This window comes from Canis lupus, chromosome 36 (assembly GCF_011100685.1).
Source record: "Canis lupus familiaris isolate Mischka breed German Shepherd chromosome 36, alternate assembly UU_Cfam_GSD_1.0, whole genome shotgun sequence".
NCBI lineage: Eukaryota > Metazoa > Chordata > Mammalia > Carnivora > Canidae > Canis > Canis lupus.
Genome location: NC_049257.1, coordinates 49,265 through 71,433, shown reverse-complemented (window position 1 = coordinate 71,433; position 22,169 = coordinate 49,265).

Here is a 22,169-nt window from a genome sequence, read left to right as displayed (position 1 = left end):
GATTCGATTCGATTCTTTTCCATTCGATGATTCGATTAGTTTCGATTTTTTCGAATCGTTTCAATTCGAATCTATTCGATTCTTTTCGATTCAATTCGATTCGATTCGATTCTTTTCGATTCGATTCGATTCTTTTTGATTCAACACGATTCGATTCAAATCTTTCCGATTCGATTCAACTCAACTCAATTCTTTTCCATTCGATTTTTTCGATTCGATTCTTTTCAATTCGATGCAAATCGATTCGTTTCAATTCAATTCTTTCCGATTCAATTCGATTCTTTTCGATTCGATTCGATTGTTTTAATTCGATTCGAGTCTTTTCTATTCGATTCAATTCGATTCTTTTCATTTCAATTCAATTCTTTTCGGTTCGATTCTTTTCGATTCGATTCAATTTGATTCTTTTTAAATTGATTCGTTTTGATTCGATCTTTTTGATTTGATACGATTCTTGTCGATTCCATTAAATTTGATTTGATTCCTTTCAATTCAATTAGATTCTTTTCGAGTCGATTCCAATCAATTCGATTCTTTTCTATTCGATTCGATTCTTTTCATTTGATTTGATTCTTTTCGATACGATCCGATTCGATTCCATTTGATTTTTTTCGATTTGATTTGATACGATTCTTTTCATTTCGATTCAAATCGATTCTTTTCGATTCTATTCGTTTCGATTCGATTCCTTTTCTTTAGATTCGATTCTTTGCATTCGATTCGATTCTTTTCGATTCGAATCGATTCGATTCTTTTTTTTTTTAATTTTTATTATTTATGATAGTCACAGAGAGAGGGAGAGGCAGAGACACAGGCAGAGGGAGAAGCAGGCTCCATGCACCGGGAGCCCGACATGGGATTCGATCCCGTCCCTCCAGGATCACGCCCTGGGCCAAAGGCCCGCGCCAAACCACTGCGCCACCCAGGGATCCCTCAATTCTTTTCGATTCAATTCGATTTGATTCTTTTCAAATTGATTCGTTTCGATTCGATCTTTTTGATTTGATACGATTCTTCTCGATTCCATTAAATTTGATCGATTTCTTTCAATTCAATTAGATTCTTTTCGAGTCGATTCCAATCAATTCGATTCTTTTCTATTCGATTCGATTCTTTTCATTTGATTTGATTCTTTTCGATACGATTCGATTCGATTCCATTTGATTTTTTTCGATTTGATTCGATACGATTCTTTTCATTTCGATTCAAATCGATTCTATTCGTTTCGATTCGATTCGATTCCTTTTCTTTAGATTCGATTCTTTGCGATTCGATCCTTTTTGATTCGATTCGATTCTTTTCGATTCGATTCTTTTCGATTCGAATCGATTCGATTCTTTTTGATTTGAATCAATTCTTTTTGATTCAAATCTATTCTTTTCGATTCGATTCTTTTCGATTCGATATTACTCGATTTGATTGTTTTTGATTTGATTCGAATCTTTTCTATTCTATTCATTTCAATTCTTTTCGATTCGATTCGATAGATTAGATTCTTTTCGATTGGATTCGATTCGGTACGATTCGATTCTTTTCGATTCTATTCAGTTAGATTCTTTTCAATTCGGTTTGATTCTTTTGTTTCGGTTTGATTCTTTTTGATTCAATTCTTTTTGATTCGATTCAATTCTTTTCATTCAACTTGATTCGATTCGATTCTTTTCGTTTCAAATCGATTCATTTCGATTTGATTCTTTTCTATTCGATTCGATTCTCTTCGATTCAATTCAATTCGATTCGATTCTTTTCGATTCGATTCCATTCGATTCAATTCAATTCGATTCTTTTTGTTTCAATTCGATTCTTTTCGATTCGATTCCTTTCGATTCAATTTGATTCTTTTCGTTTCGATTCTATTCTTTTCCATTCTATTCGATTCACTTGTTTTTTATTCGATTCGATTCTATTCGATTCGATTCAATTCTTTTCATTCCAATTTGATTCGAATCGACTCTTTTCGATTCAATTCCATTCGGTTTGATTCTATTTGTTTCGATTTGATTCTTTTGGATTTCATTAGATTAGATTCTTTTCGATTCGATTCGAATATTTCATTCAATTCGATTCGATTCTGTTCGTTTCAAATCGATTCGTTTCGATTCGATTCTTTGCTATTTGATTTGATTCTTTTCGTTTCAATTTGATTCTTTTCGTTTCAATTTGATTCTTTTCGATTCGATTCAATTCTTTTCAGATCGATTCGATTCTTTTCAATTTGATACGATTCGATTCTTTTCGATTTGATTCGACTCAATGCTTTTCGATTCAATTCGTTTCGATTCTTTTCGATTCGATTCAATTCGAGTCTATTCGGTTCTTTTCGATTCCATTAAATTTGATTTGATTCTTTTCTACTCAATTAGATTCTTTTCGATTCTTTTCCATACAATTCGATTCTTTTCGATTCGATTCGATTCGATTGTTTTCGATTCGATTCAATTTTCTATCAATTCGATTAGATTCTTTTCATTTCAAATCGATTCTTTTCGATTCGATTCAATTAGATTTTTTTGATTCGATTAAATACAATGCGATTCTTTTGTTTCAATTCGATTGTTTTTGATTCGATTGTTTTCGATTCGATTCGATTCAATTCTTTTCATTTTGATTCGATTCATTTCTATTCAATTCTTTTCAATTCTATTCAATTTTTTGATTCGATTCGATTCTTTTCGTTTCGAGTCGATTCCTTTCGATGCGATTCTTTTATATTCTATTCAATTCGATTCTTTTCGATTCGATTCAATACAATTGGATTCTTTTCGATTCGATTCCTTACCATTAGATCCTTCTCTAGTCGATTCAATTCGATTCTTTTCGATTCAATTAGATTCGATTCTTTATGCTTTGATTCGATTCGATTCTTTTAATTTCGATTCGATTTTTTTTCGATTTGATTCTTTTCGATTCGATTTGATTCTTTTCAATTCGGTTCGTTTCTTTTCAATTCGATTCGAATCTTTTCGATTCTATTGGATTTGATTCAATTCTTATCGATTTTATTCGATTCGATTCTTTTCTATTCAACTCGATTCTTTTCGATTCGATTCGATTCGATTCGACACTTTTCGTTTCGATTCGATTCTTTTCGATTCGATTTGGTTCTTTTCATTTCGATTAGATTCTCTTCGATTCGATTCTTTCGAATTCTTTTCGAATCGATTCGATTCTTTTCAATTTGATTCGATTCAATCTTTTCACTTCGACTCAATTCTACTCGATTCATTTCGAATCGATTCGATTCTTTTTGATTTGATCTATTCGATTCTTTTCGATTCAGTTCGATTCAATTCGATTCTTTTCTATTTGATTCGATTCTTTTCCACTCGATGTGATTTGATTCGTTTTGATTTTTTTCGATTTGTTTCAATTCAAATCTATTCGATTCTTTTCGATTCAATTCGATTCGATTCTTTTTGATTCAATTCCATTCGATTCAAATAGATTCGATTCTTTTCGATTCGATACGATTCGATTCTTTTCGATGCGAATCAATTCGATTCGATTCTTTTTTATTCGATTCGATTCGATTCTTTTAGATTTGATTCGATACGATTCTTTTCTATCCGATTTGATTCGATTCGTTTTGACTCATTTCGATTCTCTTTGATTATTTGATTTGATCTTTTCAATCGATATGATTCGATTCGATTCTTTTCGATTCGTGTCTTTTCGATTCGATTCGATTCTTTTCGACTCGATTCGATTCTTTTCGATTCGATTCTTTTCAATTTGATTCGTTTCGATTTGAATCTTTTTGTTTTGATTTGATTTTCTACAATTCGATTCTTTGGATTCGATTCTTTTTGATTTGATTAGATTCGATTCATTTCAATTCAAATCAATTCAATATGATTCGATTCGATGCAATCTGATTCGATTTTTTCGAATCGATTTGATTCGATTCCATTATTTTCGATTCGACTCGAGTTGATTCGATTCGATTATCGATTCAATTCAATTCCAATTATTCTCAATTCGATTCGATTTGATTATTTTTATTCAATTCTATTATTTTCGATTCGATGCGATTCGATTCGATTCGATTCTTTTCGATTCAATCAATTCGATTTGATTCTTTTCAATTCGATTCGATTCTTTTCGATTTGATTGCATTCGATTCAATTGTTTTCGATTCGATTTGATTCTTTCGATTCGATTCGATTCTTTTCATTACGATTCAATTCAATTCGATTCTTTTCGATTCGATTTGATTCTTTTCGGTTTGATTCGATTCTTTTCGATTCGATTGATGCTTTTCGTTTCGATTAGATTCTCTTTGATTCGATTCTTTTCGATTCCATTTGATTTGATTCTTCTCCATTCGATTCGATTCAATTCTTTTCGAATCGATTCGATAAGATTCTTTTCATTCGATTCAATTCTGTTCGATTCTATTCTATTTGATTCGGTTCAATTCGATTATTTTCAATTCGATTCTATTCGATTCTTTCAATTTGATTCGATTCTTTCGATTCAATTCTTTTCGACTTGGCTTGATTCGATCATTTGGATTCGATTTGTTACATTACGATTCAATTCTTTTCGATTCTGTTCGATTCGATTCTTTCGATTCAGTTCGGTTCGATTCTTTTTGATTCGATTCGATTCTTTTCCATTCGATGATTCGATTAGTTTCGAATTTTTCGAATCGTTTCAATTCGAATCTCTTCGATTCTTTTCGATTCAATTCGATTCGATTCGATTCGATTCTTTTCGATTCGATTCGATTCTTTTTGATTCGACACGATTCGATTCGAATCTTTTCGATTCGATTCAACTCAACTCAATTCTTTTCCATTCGATTTTTTCGATTCGATTCTTTTCAATTCGATTCAAAGCGATTCGTTTCAATTCAATTCTTTCCGATTCGATTCGATTCTTTTCGTTTCGATTCGATTCTTTTAATTCGATTCGAGTCTTTTCTATTCGATTCAATTCGATTCTTTTCATTTCAATTCAATTCTTTTCGATTCGAATCTTTTCGATTCGATTCGATTCGAGTCGTTTCGATTCGAATCGTTTCTATTCTTTTTGATTTGAATCAATTCTTTTTGATTCAATTCTATTCTTTTCCATTCGATTCGATTCTTTTCGATTCGATTCTTTTCGATTCGATATTACTCGATTTGATTGTTTTTTGATTTGATTCGAATCTTTTCTATTCTATTCATTTCAATTCTTTTCGATTCGATTCGATACGATTAGATTCTTTTCGATTGGATTCGATTCGGTACGATTCGATTCTTTTCGATTCTATTCAGTTAGATTCTTTTCAATTCGGTTGGATTCTTTTTGTTTCGGTTTGATTCTTTTTGATTCAATTCTTTTTGATTCGATTCAATTCTTTTCATTCAATTTGATTCGATTCGATTCTTTTCGTCTCAAATCAATTCATTTCGATTTGATTCTTTTCTATTCGATTCGATTCTCTTCGATTCAATTCAATTCGATTCGATTCTCTTCGATGTAATTCAATTCGATTCTTTTCGATTCGATTCCATTCGATTCAATTCAATTCGATTCTTTTTGTTTCAATTCGATTCTTTTCGATTTGATCCCTTTCGATTCAGTTTGATTCTTTTCGTTTCGATTCTATTCTTTTCTATTCTATTCGATTCACTTGTTTTTTATTCGATTCGATTCTATTCGATTCGATTCAATTCTTTTCATTCCAATTTGATTCGAATCGACTCTTTTCGATTCAATTCCATTCGGTTTGATTCTATTTGTTTCGATTTGATTCTTTTGGATTTCATTAGATTAGATTCTTTTCGATTCGATTCGAATATTTCATTCAATTCGATTCGATTCTGTTCGTTTCAAATCGATTCGTTTCGATTCGATTCTTTGCTATTCGATTTGATTCTTTTCGTTTCAATTTGATTCTTTTTGATTCGATTCAATTCGAGTCAATTCTTTTCAGATCGATTCGATTCTTTTCAATTTGATACGATTCGATTCTTTTCGATTTGATTCGACTCAATGCTTTTCGATTCAATTCGTTTCGATTGTTTTCGATTCGATTCAATTCGATTCTTTTCGGTTCTTTTCGATTCCATTAAATTTGATTTGATTCTTTTCTACTCAATTAGATTCTTTTCGATTCGTTTCCATACAATTCGATTCTTTTCCATTCGATACGATTCGATTCTTTTCGATGCGAATCAATTCGATTCGATTCTTTTTTATTCGATTCGATTCGATTCTTTTAGATTTGATTCGATACGATTCTTTTCTATTCGATTCGATTCGATTCGTTTTGATTCATTTCGATTCTCTTTGATTTTTTTGATTTGATCTTTTCAATCGATATGATTCGATTCGATTCTTTTCGATTCGTTTCTTTTCGATTCGATTCGATTCTTTTCAATTTGATTCGTTTCGATTTGAATCTTTTTGTTTTGATTTGATTTTCTACAATTCGATTCTTTGGATTCGATTCTTTTTGATTTGATTAGATTCGATTCATTTCAATTCAAATCAATTCAATATGATTCGATTCGTTGCAATCTGATTCGATTTTTTCGAATCGATTTGATTCGATTCGATTAGTTTCGATTCGACTCGATTTGATTCGATTCGATTATCGATTCAATTCAATTCCAATTATTCTCAATTCGATTCGATTTGATTATTTTTATTCAATTCTATTATTTTCGATTCGATGCAATTCGATTCGATTCTTTTCCATTCGATGATTCGATTAGTTTCGATTTTTTCGAATCGTTTCAATTCGATTCAAATTCTTTTCTATTCGATTTGATTCTTTTCTATCTATTCGATTCTTTTCCATTCGATTCGATTCGATTCGTTTCGATTCGATCTTTTTGATTCGACACGATTCGATTCGAATCTTTTCGATTCGATTCAACTCAACTCAGTTCTTTTCGATTCGATTTTTTCGATTCGATTCTTTTCAATTCGATTCAAATCGATTCATTTCAATTCAATTCTTTCCGATTCGATTCGATTCTTTTCGATTCGATTCGATTCTTTTAATTCGATTCGAGTCTTTTCAATTCGATTCAATTCGATTCTTTCAATTCAATTCTTTTCGATTCGATTCTTTTCGATTCGATTCGATTTGATTCTTTTCGAATTGATTCATTTCGATTCGATCTTTTGATTTGATACGATTCTTCTCGATTCCATTAAATTTGATTCGATTCCTTTCAATTCAATTAGGTTATTTTCGAGTCGATTCCAATCAATTCGATTCTTTTCTATTCGATTCGATTCTTTTCATTTGATTTGATTCTTTTCGATACGATTCCATTCGATTCCATTTGATTTTTTTCGATTTGATTTGATACGATTCTTTTCATTTCGATTCAAATCGATTCTTTTCGATTCTATTCGTTTCGATTCGATTCGATTCCTTTTCTTTAGATTCGATTCTTTGCGATTCGATCCTTTTGGATTCGATTCGATTCTTTTCGATTCGATTCGATTCGAGTCTTTTCGATTCGAATCGATTCGATTTTTTTGATTTGAATCAATTCTTTTTGATTCAATTCTATTCTTTTCCATTCGATTCGATTCTTTTGATTCGATTCTTTTCGCTTCGATATTACTCGATTTGTTGTTTTTTTTTTAATTTTTTTTAATTTTTATTTATTTATGATAGTCACAGAGAGAGAGAGAGAGAGAGGCAGAGACACAGTCAGAGGGAGAAGCAGGCTCCATGCACCGGGAGCCCGATGTGGGACTCGATCCCGGGTCTACCAGGATCGCGCCCTGGGCCAAAGGCAGGCGCCAAACCGATGCGCCACCCAGGGATCCCCTGATTGTTTTTGATTTGATTCGAATCTTTTCTATTCTATTCATTTCAATTCTTTTCGATTCGATTCGATAGGATTAGATTCTTTTCATTTGGATTCGATTCAGAACGATTCGATTCTTTTCGATTCTATTCAGTTAGATTCTTTTCAATTCGGTTGGATTCTTTTTGTTTCGGTTTGATTCTTTCTGATTCAATTCTTTTTGATTCGATTCAATTCTTTTCATTCAATTTGATTCGATTCGATTCTTTTCGTTTCAAATCGATTCATTTCGATTTGATTCTTTTCTATTCGATTTGATTCTCTTCGATTCAATTCAAATCGATTCGATTCTCTTCGATTTAATTCAACTCGATTCTTTTCGATTCGATTCGATTCGATTCAATTCAATTCGATTCTTTTTGTTTCAATTCGATTCTTTTTGATTCTATTCTTTTCCATTCGATTCGAGTCTTTTCTCTATGATTCGATTCTTTTCGATTCCCTTCCTTTCGATTCAATTTGATTCTTTTCGTTTCGATTCTATTCTTTTCTATTCGATTCGATTCACTTGTTTTTTATTCGATTCGATTCTATTCGATTCTATTCAATTCTTTTCATCCAATTTGATTCGAATCGACTCTTTTCGATTCATTTCCATTCGGTTTGATTCTATTTGTTTCGATTTGATTCTTTTGGATTTCATTAGATTAGATTCTTTTCGATTCGATTCGAATATTTCATTCAATTCGATTCGATTCTGTTCGTTTCAAATCGATTCGTTTCGATTCGATTCTTTGCTATTCGATTTGATTCTTTTCGTTTCAATTTGATTCTTTTCGATTCGATTCTTATCGATTCAATTCTTTTCAGATCGATTCGATTCTTTTCGATTTGATTCGATTCAATGCTTTTCGATTCAATTCGTTTCGATTCTTTTCGATTCGATTCAATTCGATGCTATTCGGTTCTTTTCGATTCCATTAAATTTGATTTGATTCTTTTCTACTCAATTAGATTCTTTTCGATTCGTTTCCATACAATTTGATTCTTTTCGATTCGATTCGATTCGATTGTTTTCGATTCGATTCAATTTTCTATCAATTCGATTAGATTCTTTTCATTTCAAATCGATTCTTTTCGATTCGATTCAATTAGATTTTTTTGATTCGATTAAATACAATGCGATTCTTTTGTTTCAATTCGATTCTTTTGATTCGATTGTTTTCGATTCGATTCGATTCAATTCTTTTCATTTCGATTCGATTCATTTCTATTCAATTCTTTTCGATTCTATTCAATTTTTTCGATTCGATTCTTTTCGTTTCGAGTCGATTCCTTTCGATTCGATTCTTTTATAATCTATTCAATTCGATTCTTTTCGATTCGATTCAATACAATTGGATTCTTTTCGATTCGATTCCTTACCATTAGATTCTTCTCTATTCGATTCAATTCGATTCTTTTCGATTCAATTAGATTCGATTCTTTATGCTTTGATTCGATTCGATTCTTTTAATTTCGATTCGATTTTTTTCTATTTGATTCTTTTCGATTCGATTTGATTCTTTTCAATTCTGTTCGTTTCTTTTCAATTGGATTCGAATCTTTTCGATTCTATGGGATTTGATTCAATTCTTATCGATTTTATTCGATTCGATTCTTCTCTATTCAATTCAACTCGATTCTTTTCGATTCGATTCGATTCGATAGTTTTAGTTTCATGCGATTCTTTTCGATTCGATTTGGTTCTTTTCATTTCGATTAGATTCTCTTCGATTCGATTCTTTTCGTTTCGATTCGATTCTTTTCGATTCGATTCGATTCTTTTCATTTCGATTCGATTCAATTCTTTTCACTTTGACGCGATTCTACTCGATTCATTTCGAATCGATTCGATTCTTTTTGATTTGATCTATTCGATTCTTTTCGATTCAGTTCGATTCAATTCGATTCTTTTCTATTTGATTCGATTCTTTTCCACTCGATGTGATTTGATGCGTTTTGATTTTTTTCGATTTGTTTCAATTCGAATCTATTCGATTCTTTTCGATTCAATTCGATTCGATTCTTTTTGATTCAATTCCATTCGATTCGAATAGATTCGATTCTTTTCGATTCGATACGATTCGATTCTTTTCGATGCGAATCAATTCGATTCGATTCTTTTTTATTCGATTCGATTCGATTCTTTTAGATTTGATTCGATATGATTCTTTTCTATTCGATTCGATTCGATTCGTTTTGATTCATTTCGATTCTCTTTGATTTTTTTGATTGGTCTTTTCAATCGATATGATTCGATTCGATTCTTTTCGATTCGATTCTTTTCGATTCGATTCGATTCTTTTCAATTTGATTCGTTTCGATTTGAATCTTTTTGTTTTGATTTGATTTTCTACAATTCGATTCTTTGGATTCGATTCTTTTTGATTTGATTAGATTCGATTCATTTCAATTCAAATCAATTCAATATGATTCGATTCGATGCAGTCTGATTCGATTTTTTCGAATCGATTTGATTCCATTTGATTAGTTTCGATTCGACTCGATTTGATTCGATTCGATTATCGATTCAATTCAATTCCAATTATTCTCAATTCGATTCGATTTGATTATTTTTATTCAATTCTATTATTTTCGATTTGATGCGATTCGATTCGATTTGATACTTTTCGATTCAATCAGTTCGATTTGATTCTTTTCAATTCGATTCGATTCTTTTCGATTTGATTGCATTCGATTCAATTGTTTTCGATTCGATTCGATTCTTTTCATTACGATTCAATTCAATTCGATTCTTTTCGATTCAATTTGATTCTTTTCGGTTCGATTCGATTCTTTTCGATTCGATTCGATTCGACACTTTTCGTTTCGATTCGACTCTTTTCGATTCGATTGATGCTTTTCGTTTCGATTAGATTCTCTTTGATTCGATTCTTTTCGATTTAATTTGATTTGATTCTTCTCCATTCGATTCGATTCAATTCTTTTCGAATCGATTCGATAAGATTCTTTTCATTCGATTCAATTCTGTTCGATTCTATTCTATTTGATTCGGTTCAATTCGATTATTTTCAATTCGATTCTATTCGATTCTTTTCATTTTGATTCGATTCTTTTCGATTTGGCTTGATTCGATCATTTGGATTCGATTTGTTACATTTCGATTCAATTCTTTTCGATTCTGTTCGATTCGATTCTTTCGATTCAGTTCGGTTCGATTCTTTTTGATTCGATTCGATTCTTTTCCATTCGATGATTCGATTAGTTTCGATTTTTTCGAATCGTTTCAATTCGAATCTATTCGATTCTTTTCAATTCAATTCGATTCGATTCGATTCGATTCGATTCTTTTTGATTCGACACGATTCGATTCGAATCTTTTCGATTCGATTCAACTCAACTCAATTCTTTTCCATTCGATTTTTTCGATTCGATTCTTTTCAATTCGATGCAAATCGATTCATTTCAATTCAATTCTTTCCGATTCAATTCGATTCTTTTCGATTCGATTCGATTCTTTTAATTCGATTCGAGTCTTTTCTATTCGATTCAATTCGATTCTTTTCATTTCAATTCAATTCTTTTCGGTTCGATTCTTTTCGATTCGATTCGATTTGATTCTTTTCAAATTGATTCGTTTCGATTCGATCTTTTTGATTTGATACGATTCTTGTCGATTCCATTAAATTTGATTCGATTCCTTTCAATTCAATTAGATTCTTTTCGAGTTGATTCCAATCAATTCGATTCTTTTCTATTCGATTCGATTCTTTTCATTTGATTTGATTCTTTTCGATACGATTCGATTCCATTTGATTTTTTTCGATTTGATTTGATACGATTCTTTTCATTTCGATTCAAATCGATTCTTTTCGATTCCATTCGTTTCGATTCGATTCCTTTTCTTTAGATTCGATTCTTTGCGATTCGATTCGATTCTTTTCGATTCGAATCGATTCTATTCTATTTGATTTGAATCAATTCTTTTTGATTCAATTCTATTCTTTTCCATTCGATTCGATTCGAATCTTTTCGATTCGATATTACTCGATTTGATTGTTTTTGATTTGATTCGAATCTTTTCTATTCTATTCATTTCAATTCTTTTCGATTCGTTTCGATACGATTAGATTCGATTCGGTACGATTCGATTCTTTTCGATTCTATTCAGTTAGATTCTTTTCAATTCGGTTGGATTCTTTTTGTTTCGGTTTGATTCTTTTTGATTCAATTCTTTTTGATTCGATTCAATTCTTTTCATTCAATTTGATTCGATTCGATTCTTTTCGTTTCAAATCAATTCATTTCGATTTGATTCTTTTCTATTCGATTCGATTCTCTTCGATTCAATTCAATTCGATTCGATTCTTTTCGATTCGATTCCATTCGATTCAATTCAATTCGATTCTTTTTGTTTCAATTCGATTCTTTTCGATTCGATTCCTTTCGATTCAATTTGATTCTTTTCGTTTCGATTCTATTCTTTTCTATTCTATTCGATTCACTTGTTTTTTATTCGATTCGATTCTATTCGATTCGATTCAATTCTTTTCATTCCATTTTGATTCGAATCGACTCTTTTCGATTCAATTCCATTCGGTTTGATTCTATTTGTTTCGATTTGATTCTTTTGGATTTCATTAGATTAGATTCTTTTCGATTCGATTCGAATATTTCATTCAATTCGATTCGATTCTGTTCGTTTCAAATCGATTCGTTTTGATTCGATTTTTTGCTATTCAATTTGATTCTTTTCGTTTCAATTTGATTCTTTTCGATTCGATTCGATTCTTTTCGGTTCGATTCGACTCTTTTCGATTCGATTGATTCTTTTCGTTTCGATTAGATTCTCTTTGATTCGATTCTTTTCAATTCAATTTGATTTGATTCTTCTCCATTCGATTCGATTCAATTCTTTTCGAATCGATTTGATAAGATTCTTTTCATTCGATTCAATTCTGTTCGATTCTATTCTATTTGATTCGGTTCAATTCGATTATTTTCAATTCGATTCTATTCGATTCTTTTCATTTTGATTCGATTCTTTTCGTTTCAATTCTTTTCGATTTGGCTTGATTCGATCATTTGGATTCGATTTGTTACATTTCGATTCAATTCTTTTCGATTCTGTTCGATTCGATTCTTTCGATTCAGTTCGGTTCGATTCTTTTTGATTCGATTCGATTCTTTTCCATTCGATGATTCGATTAGTTTCGATTTTTTCGAATCGTTTCAATTCGAATCTATTCGATTCTTTTCGATTCAATTCGATTCGATTCGATTCGATTCTTTTTGATTCGACACGATTCGATTCGAATCTTTTCGATTCGATTCAACTCAACTCAATTCTTTTCCATTCGATTTTTTCTTTTTTTAAAATTTTTTTTTTATTTATTTATGATAGGCACACAGTGAGAGAGAGAGAGGCAGAGACACAGGCAGAGGGAGAAGCAGGCTCCATGCACCGGGAGCCCGATGTGGGATTCGATCCCGGGTCTCCAGGATCGCGCCCTGGGCCAAAGGCAGGCGCCAAACCGCTGCGCCACCCAGGGATCCATTCGATTTTTTCGATTCGATTCTTTTCAATTCGATGCAAATCGATTCGTTTCAATTCAATTCTTTCCGATTCAATTCGATTCTTTTCGATTCGATTCGATTCTTTTAATTCGATTCGAGTCTTTTCTATTCGATTCAATTCGATTCTTTTCATTTCAATTCAATTCTTTTCGGTTCGATTCTTTTCGATTCGATTCGATTTGATTCTTTTCAAATTGATTCGTTTCGATTCGATCTTTTTGGTTGGATACGATTCTTGTCGATTCCATTAAATTTGATTTGATTCCTTTCATTTCAATTAGATTCTTTTCGAGTCGATTCCAATCAATTCGATTCTTTTCTATTCGATTCGATTCTTTTCATTTGATTTGATTCTTTTCGATACGATTCGATTCGATTCCATTTGATTTTTTTCGATTTGATTTGATACGATTCTTTTCATTTCGATTCAAATCGATTCTTTTCGATTCCATTCGTTTCGATTCGATTCCTTTTCTTTAGATTCGATTCTTTGCGATTCGATTCGATTCTTTTCGATTCGAATCGATTCTATTCTATTTGATTTGAATCAATTCTTTTTGATTCAATTCTATTCTTTTCCATTCGATTCGATTCTTTTCGATTCGATTCTTTTCGATTCGATATTACTCGATTTGATTGTTTTTGATTTGATTCGAATCTTTTCTATTCTATTCATTTCAATTCTTTTCGATTCGTTTCGATACGATTAGATTCGATTCGGTACGATTCGATTCTTTTCGATTCTATTCAGTTAGATTCTTTTCATTTCGGTTGGATTCTTTTTGTTTCGGTTTGATTCTTTTTGATTCAATTCTTTTTGATTCGATTCAATTCTTTTCATTCAATTTGATTCGATTCGATTCTTTTCGTTTCAAATCAATTCATTTCGATTTGATTCTTTTCTATTCGATTCGATTCTCTTCGATTCAATTCAATTCGATTCGATTCTTTTCGATTCGATTCCATTCGATTCAATTCAATTCGATTCTTTTTGTTTCAATTCGATTCTTTTCGATTCGATTCCTTTCGATTCAATTTGATTCTTTTCGTTTCGATTCTATTCTTTTCTATTCTATTCGATTCACTTGTTTTTTATTCGATTCGATTCTTTCGATTCGATTCAATTCTTTTCATTCCATTTTGATTCGAATCGACTCTTTTCGATTCAATTCCATTCGGTTTGATTCTATTTGTTTCAATTTGATTCTTTTGGATTTCATTAGATTAGATTCTTTTCGATTCGATTCGAATATTTCATTCAATTCGATTCGATTCTGTTCGTTTCAAATCGATTCGTTTTGATTCGATTTTTTGCTATTCGATTTGATTCTTTTCGTTTCAATTTGATTCTTTTCGATTCGATTCGATTCTTTTCGGTTCGATTCGACTCTTTTCGATTCGATTGATTCTTTTCGTTTCGATTAGATTCTCTTTGATTCGATTCTTTTCGATTCAATTTGATTTGATTCTTCTCCATTCGATTCGATTCAATTCTTTTCGAATCGATTTGATAAGATTCTTTTCATTCGATTCAATTCTGTTCGATTCTATTCTATTTGATTCGGTTCAATTCGATTATTTTCAATTCGATTCTATTCGATTCTTTTCATTTTGATTCGATTCTTTTCGATTCAATTCTTTTCGATTTGGCTTGATTCGATCATTTGGATTCGATTTGTTACATTTCGATTCAATTCTTTTCGATTCTGTTCGATTCGATTCTTTCGATTCAGTTCGGTTCGATTCTTTTTGATTCGATTCGATTCTTTTCCATTCGATGATTCGATTAGTTTCGATTTTTTCGAATCGTTTCAATTCGAATCTATTCGATTCTTTTCGATTCAATTCGATTCGATTCGATTCTTTTCGATTCGATTCGATTCTTTTTGATTCAACACGATTCGATTCAAATCTTTCCGATTCGATTCAACTCAACTCAATTCTTTTCCATTCGATTTTTTCGATTCGATTCTTTTCAATTCGATGCAAATCGATTCGTTTCAATTCAATTCTTTCCGATTCAATTCGATTCTTTTCGATTCGATTCGATTGTTTTAATTCGATTCGAGTCTTTTCTATTCGATTCAATTCGATTCTTTTCATTTCAATTCAATTCTTTTCGGTTCGATTCTTTTCGATTCGATTCAATTTGATTCTTTTTAAATTGATTCGTTTTGATTCGATCTTTTTGATTTGATACGATTCTTGTCGATTCCATTAAATTTGATTTGATTCCTTTCAATTCAATTAGATTCTTTTCGAGTCGATTCCAATCAATTCGATTCTTTTCTATTCGATTCGATTCTTTTCATTTGATTTGATTCTTTTCGATACGATCCGATTCGATTCCATTTGATTTTTTTCGATTTGATTTGATACGATTCTTTTCATTTCGATTCAAATCGATTCTTTTCGATTCTATTCGTTTCGATTCGATTCCTTTTCTTTAGATTCGATTCTTTGCATTCGATTCGATTCTTTTCGATTCGAATCGATTCGATTCTTTTTTTTTTTTAATTTTTATTATTTATGATAGTCACAGAGAGAGGGAGAGGCAGAGACACAGGCAGAGGGAGAAGCAGGCTCCATGCACCGGGAGCCCGACATGGGATTCGATCCCGTCCCTCCAGGATCACGCCCTGGGACAAAGGCCCGCGCCAAACCACTGCGCCACCCAGGGATCCCTCAATTCTTTTCGATTCAATTCGATTTGATTCTTTTCAAATTGATTCGTTTCGATTCGATCTTTTTGATTTGATACGATTCTTCTCGATTCCATTAAATTTGATCGATTTCTTTCAATTCAATTAGATTCTTTTCGAGTCGATTCCAATCAATTCGATTCTTTTCTATTCGATTCGATTCTTTTCATTTGATTTGATTCTTTTCGATACGATTCGATTCGATTCCATTTGATTTTTTTCGATTTGATTCGATACGATTCTTTTCATTTCGATTCAAATCGATTCTATTCGTTTCGATTCGATTCGATTCCTTTTCTTTAGATTCGATTCTTTGCGATTCGATCCTTTTTGATTCGATTCGATTCTTTTCGATTCGATTCTTTTCGATTCGAATCGATTCGATTCTTTTTGATTTGAATCAATTCTTTTTGATTCAAATCTATTCTTTTCGATTCGATTCTTTTCGATTCGATATTACTCGATTTGATTGTTTTTGATTTGATTCGAATCTTTTCTATTCTATTCATTTCAATTCTTTTCGATTCGATTCGATAGATTAGATTCTTTTCGATTGGATTCGATTCGGTACGATTCGATTCTTTTCGATTCTATTCAGTTAGATTCTTTTCAATTCGGTTTGATTCTTTTTGTTTCGGTTTGATTCTTTTTGATTCAATTCTTTTTGATTCGATTCAATTCTTTTCATTCAACTTGATTCGATTCGATTCTTTTCGTTTCAAATCGATTCATTTCGATTTGATTCTTTTCTATTCGATTCGATTCTCTTCGATTCAATTCAATTCGATTCGATTCTTTTCGATTCGATTCCATTCGATTCAATTCAATTCGATTCTTTTTGTTTCAATTCGATTCTTTTCGATTCGATTCCTTTCGATTCAATTTGATTCTTTTCGTTTCGATTCTATTCTTTTCCATTCTATTCGATTCACTTGTTTTTTATTCGATTCGATTCTATTCGATTCGATTCAATTCTTTTCATTCCAATTTGATTCGAATCGACTCTTTTCGATTCAATTCCATTCGGTTTGATTCTATTTGTTTCGATTTGATTCTTTTGGATTTCATTAGATTAGATTCTTTTCGATTCGATTCGAATATTTCATTCAATTCGATTCGATTCTGTTCGTTTCAAATCGATTCGTTTCGATTCGATTCTTTGCTATTTGATTTGATTCTTTTCGTTTCAATTTGATTCTTTTCATTTCAATTTGATTCTTTTCGATTCGATTCAATTCTTTTCAGATCGATTCGATTCTTTTCAATTTGATACGATTCGATTCTTTTCGATTTGATTCGACTCAATGCTTTTCGATTCAATTCGTTTCGATTCTTTTCGATTCGATTCAATTCGAGTCTATTCGGTTCTTTTCGATTCCATTAAATTTGATTTGATTCTTTTCTACTCAATTAGATTCTTTTCGATTCTTTTCCATACAATTCGATTCTTTTCGATTCGATTCGATTCGATTGTTTTCGATTCGATTCAATTTTCTATCAATTCGATTAGATTCTTTTCATTTCAAATCGATTCTTTTCGATTCGATTCAATTAGATTTTTTTGATTCGATTAAATACAATGCGATTCTTTTGTTTCAATTCGATTGTTTTTGATTCGATTGTTTTCGATTCGATTCGATTCAATTCTTTTCATTTTGATTCGATTCATTTCTATTCAATTCTTTTCAATTCTATTCAATTTTTTGATTCGATTCGATTCTTTTCGTTTCGAGTCGATTCCTTTCGATGCGATTCTTTTATATTCTATTCAATTCGATTCTTTTCGATTCGATTCAATACAATTGGATTCTTTTCGATTCGATTCCTTACCATTAGATCCTTCTCTAGTCGATTCAATTCGATTCTTTTCGATTCAATTAGATTCGATTCTTTATGCTTTGATTCGATTCGATTCTTTTAATTTCGATTCGATTTTTTTTCGATTTGATTCTTTTCGATTCGATTTGATTCTTTTCAATTCGGTTCGTTTCTTTTCAATTCGATTCGAATCTTTTCGATTCTATTGGATTTGATTCAATTCTTATCGATTTTATTCGATTCGATTCTTTTCTATTCAACTCGATTCTTTTCGATTCGATTCGATTCGATTCGACACTTTTCGTTTCGATTCGATTCTTTTCGATTCGATTTGGTTCTTTTCATTTCGATTAGATTCTCTTCGATTCGATTCTTTCGAATTCTTTTCGAATCGATTCGATTCTTTTCAATTTGATTCGATTCAATCTTTTCACTTCGACTCAATTCTACTCGATTCATTTCGAATCGATTCGATTCTTTTTGATTTGATCTATTCGATTCTTTTCGATTCAGTTCGATTCAATTCGATTCTTTTCTATTTGATTCGATTCTTTTCCACTCGATGTGATTTGATTCGTTTTGATTTTTTTCGATTTGTTTCAATTCAAATCTATTCGATTCTTTTCGATTCAATTCGATTCGATTCTTTTTGATTCAATTCCATTCGATTCAAATAGATTCGATTCTTTTTGATTCGATACGATTCGATTCTTTTCGATGCGAATCAATTCGATTCGATTCTTTTTATTCGATTCGATTCGATTCTTTTAGATTTGATTCGATACGATTCTTTTCTATCCGATTTGATTCGATTCGTTTTGACTCATTTCGATTCTCTTTGATTATTTGATTTGATCTTTTCAATCGATATGATTCGATTCGATTCTTTTCGATTCGTGTCTTTTCGATTCGATTCGATTCTTTTCGACTCGATTCGATTCTTTTCGATTCGATTCTTTTCAATTTGATTCGTTTCGATTTGAATCTTTTTGTTTTGATTTGATTTTCTACAATTCGATTCTTTGGATTCGATTCTTTTTGATTTGATTAGATTCGATTCATTTCAATTCAAATCAATTCAATATGATTCGATTCGATGCAATCTGATTCGATTTTTTCGAATCGATTTGATTCGATTCCATTATTTTCGATTCGACTCGAGTTGATTCGATTCGATTATCGATTCAATTCAATTCCAATTATTCTCAATTCGATTCGATTTGATTATTTTTATTCAATTCTATTATTTTCGATTCGATGCGATTCGATTCGATTCGATTCTTTTCGATTCAATCAATTCGATTTGATTCTTTTCAATTCGATTCGATTCTTTTCGATTTGATTGCATTCGATTCAATTGTTTTCGATTCGATTTGATTCTTTCGATTCGATTCGATTCTTTTCATTACGATTCAATTCAATTCGATTCTTTTCGATTCGATTTGATTCTTTTCGGTTTGATTCGATTCTTTTCGATTCGATTGATGCTTTTCGTTTCGATTAGATTCTCTTTGATTCGATTCTTTTCGATTCCATTTGATTTGATTCTTCTCCATTCGATTCGATTCAATTCTTTTCGAATCGATTCGATAAGATTCTTTTCATTCGATTCAATTCTGTTCGATTCTATTCTATTTGATTCGGTTCAATTCGATTATTTTCAATTCGATTCTATTCGATTCTTTCAATTTGATTCGATTCTTTCGATTCAATTCTTTTCGACTTGGCTTGATTCGATCATTTGGATTCGATTTGTTACATTACGATTCAATTCTTTTCGATTCTGTTCGATTCGATTCTTTCGATTCAGTTCGGTTCGATTCTTTTTGATTCGATTCGATTCTTTTCCATTCGATGATTCGATTAGTTTCGAATTTTTCGAATCGTTTCAATTCGAATCTCTTCGATTCTTTTCGATTCAATTCGATTCGATTCGATTCGATTCTTTTCGATTCGATTCGATTCTTTTTGATTCGACACGATTCGATTCGAATCTTTTCGATTCGATTCAACTCAACTCAATTCTTTTCCATTCGATTTTTTCGATTCGATTCTTTTCAATTCGATTCAAAGCGATTCGTTTCAATTCAATTCTTTCCGATTCGATTCGATTCTTTTCGTTTCGATTCGATTCTTTTAATTCGATTCGAGTCTTTTCTATTCGATTCAATTCGATTCTTTTCATTTCAATTCAATTCTTTTCGATTCGAATCTTTTCGATTCGATTCGATTCGAGTCGTTTCGATTCGAATCGTTTCTATTCTTTTTGATTTGAATCAATTCTTTTTGATTCAATTCTATTCTTTTCCATTCGATTCGATTCTTTTCGATTCGATTCTTTTCGATTCGATATTACTCGATTTGATTGTTTTTTGATTTGATTCGAATCTTTTCTATTCTATTCATTTCAATTCTTTTCGATTCGATTCGATACGATTAGATTCTTTTCGATTGGATTCGATTCGGTACGATTCGATTCTTTTCGATTCTATTCAGTTAGATTCTTTTCAATTCGGTTGGATTCTTTTTGTTTCGGTTTGATTCTTTTTGATTCAATTCTTTTTGATTCGATTCAATTTTTTTCATTCAATTTGATTCGATTCGATTCTTTTCGTCTCAAATCAATTCATTTCGATTTGATTCTTTTCTATTCGATTCGATTCTCTTCGATTCAATTCAATTCGATTCGATTCTCTTCGATGTAATTCAATTCGATTCTTTTCGATTCGATTCCATTCGATTCAATTCAATTCGATTCTTTTTGTTTCAATTCGATTCTTTTCGATTTGATCCCTTTCGATTCAGTTTGATTCTTTTCGTTTCGATTCTATTCTTTTCTATTCTATTCGATTCACTTGTTTTTTATTCGATTCGATTCTATTCGATTCGATTCAATTCTTTTCATTCCAATTTGATTCGAATCGACTCTTTTCGATTCAATTCCATTCGGTTTGATTCTATTTGTTTCGATTTGATTCTTTTGGATTTCATTAGATTAGATTCTTTTCGATTCGATTCGAATATTTCATTCAATTCGATTCGATTCTGTTCGTTTCAAATCGATTCGTTTCGATTCGATTCTTTGCTATTCGATTTGATTCTTTTCGTTTCAATTTGATTCTTTTTGATTCGATTCAATTCGAGTCAATTCTTTTCAGATCGATTCGATTCTTTTCAATTTGATACGATTCGATTCTTTTCGATTTGATTCGACTCAATGCTTTTCGATTCAATTCGTTTCGATTGTTTTCGATTCGATTCAATTCGATTCTTTTCGGTTCTTTTCGATTCCATTAAATTTGATTTGATTCTTTTCTACTCAATTAGATTCTTTTCGATTCGTTTCCATACAATTCGATTCTTTTCCATTCGATACGATTCGATTCTTTTCGATGCGAATCAATTCGATTCGATTCTTTTTTATTCGATTCGATTCGATTCTTTTAGATTTGATTCGATACGATTCTTTTCTATTCGATTCGATTCGATTCGTTTTGATTCATTTCGATTCTCTTTGATTTTTTTGATTTGATCTTTTCAATCGATATGATTCGATTCGATTCTTTTCGATTCGTTTCTTTTCGATTCGATTCGATTCTTTTCAATTTGATTCGTTTCGATTTGAATCTTTTTGTTTTGATTTGATTTTCTACAATTCGATTCTTTGGATTCGATTCTTTTTGATTTGATTAGATTCGATTCATTTCAATTCAAATCAATTCAATATGATTCGATTCGTTGCAATCTGATTCGATTTTTTCGAATCGATTTGATTCGATTCGATTAGTTTCGATTCGACTCGATTTGATTCGATTCGATTATCGATTCAATTCAATTCCAATTATTCTCAATTCGATTCGATTTGATTATTTTTATTCAATTCTATTATTTTCGATTCGATGCAATTCGATTCGATTCTTTTCCATTCGATGATTCGATTAGTTTCGATTTTTTCGAATCGTTTCAATTCGATTCAAATTCTTTTCTATTCGATTTGATTCTTTTCTATCTATTCGATTCTTTTCCATTCGATTCGATTCGATTCGTTTCGATTCGATCTTTTTGATTCGACACGATTCGATTCGAATCTTTTCGATTCGATTCAACTCAACTCAGTTCTTTTCGATTCGATTTTTTCGATTCGATTCTTTTCAATTCGATTCAAATCGATTCATTTCAATTCAATTCTTTCCGATTCGATTCGATTCTTTTCGATTCGATTCGATTCTTTTAATTCGATTCGAGTCTTTTCAATTCGATTCAATTCGATTCTTTCAATTCAATTCTTTTCGATTCGATTCTT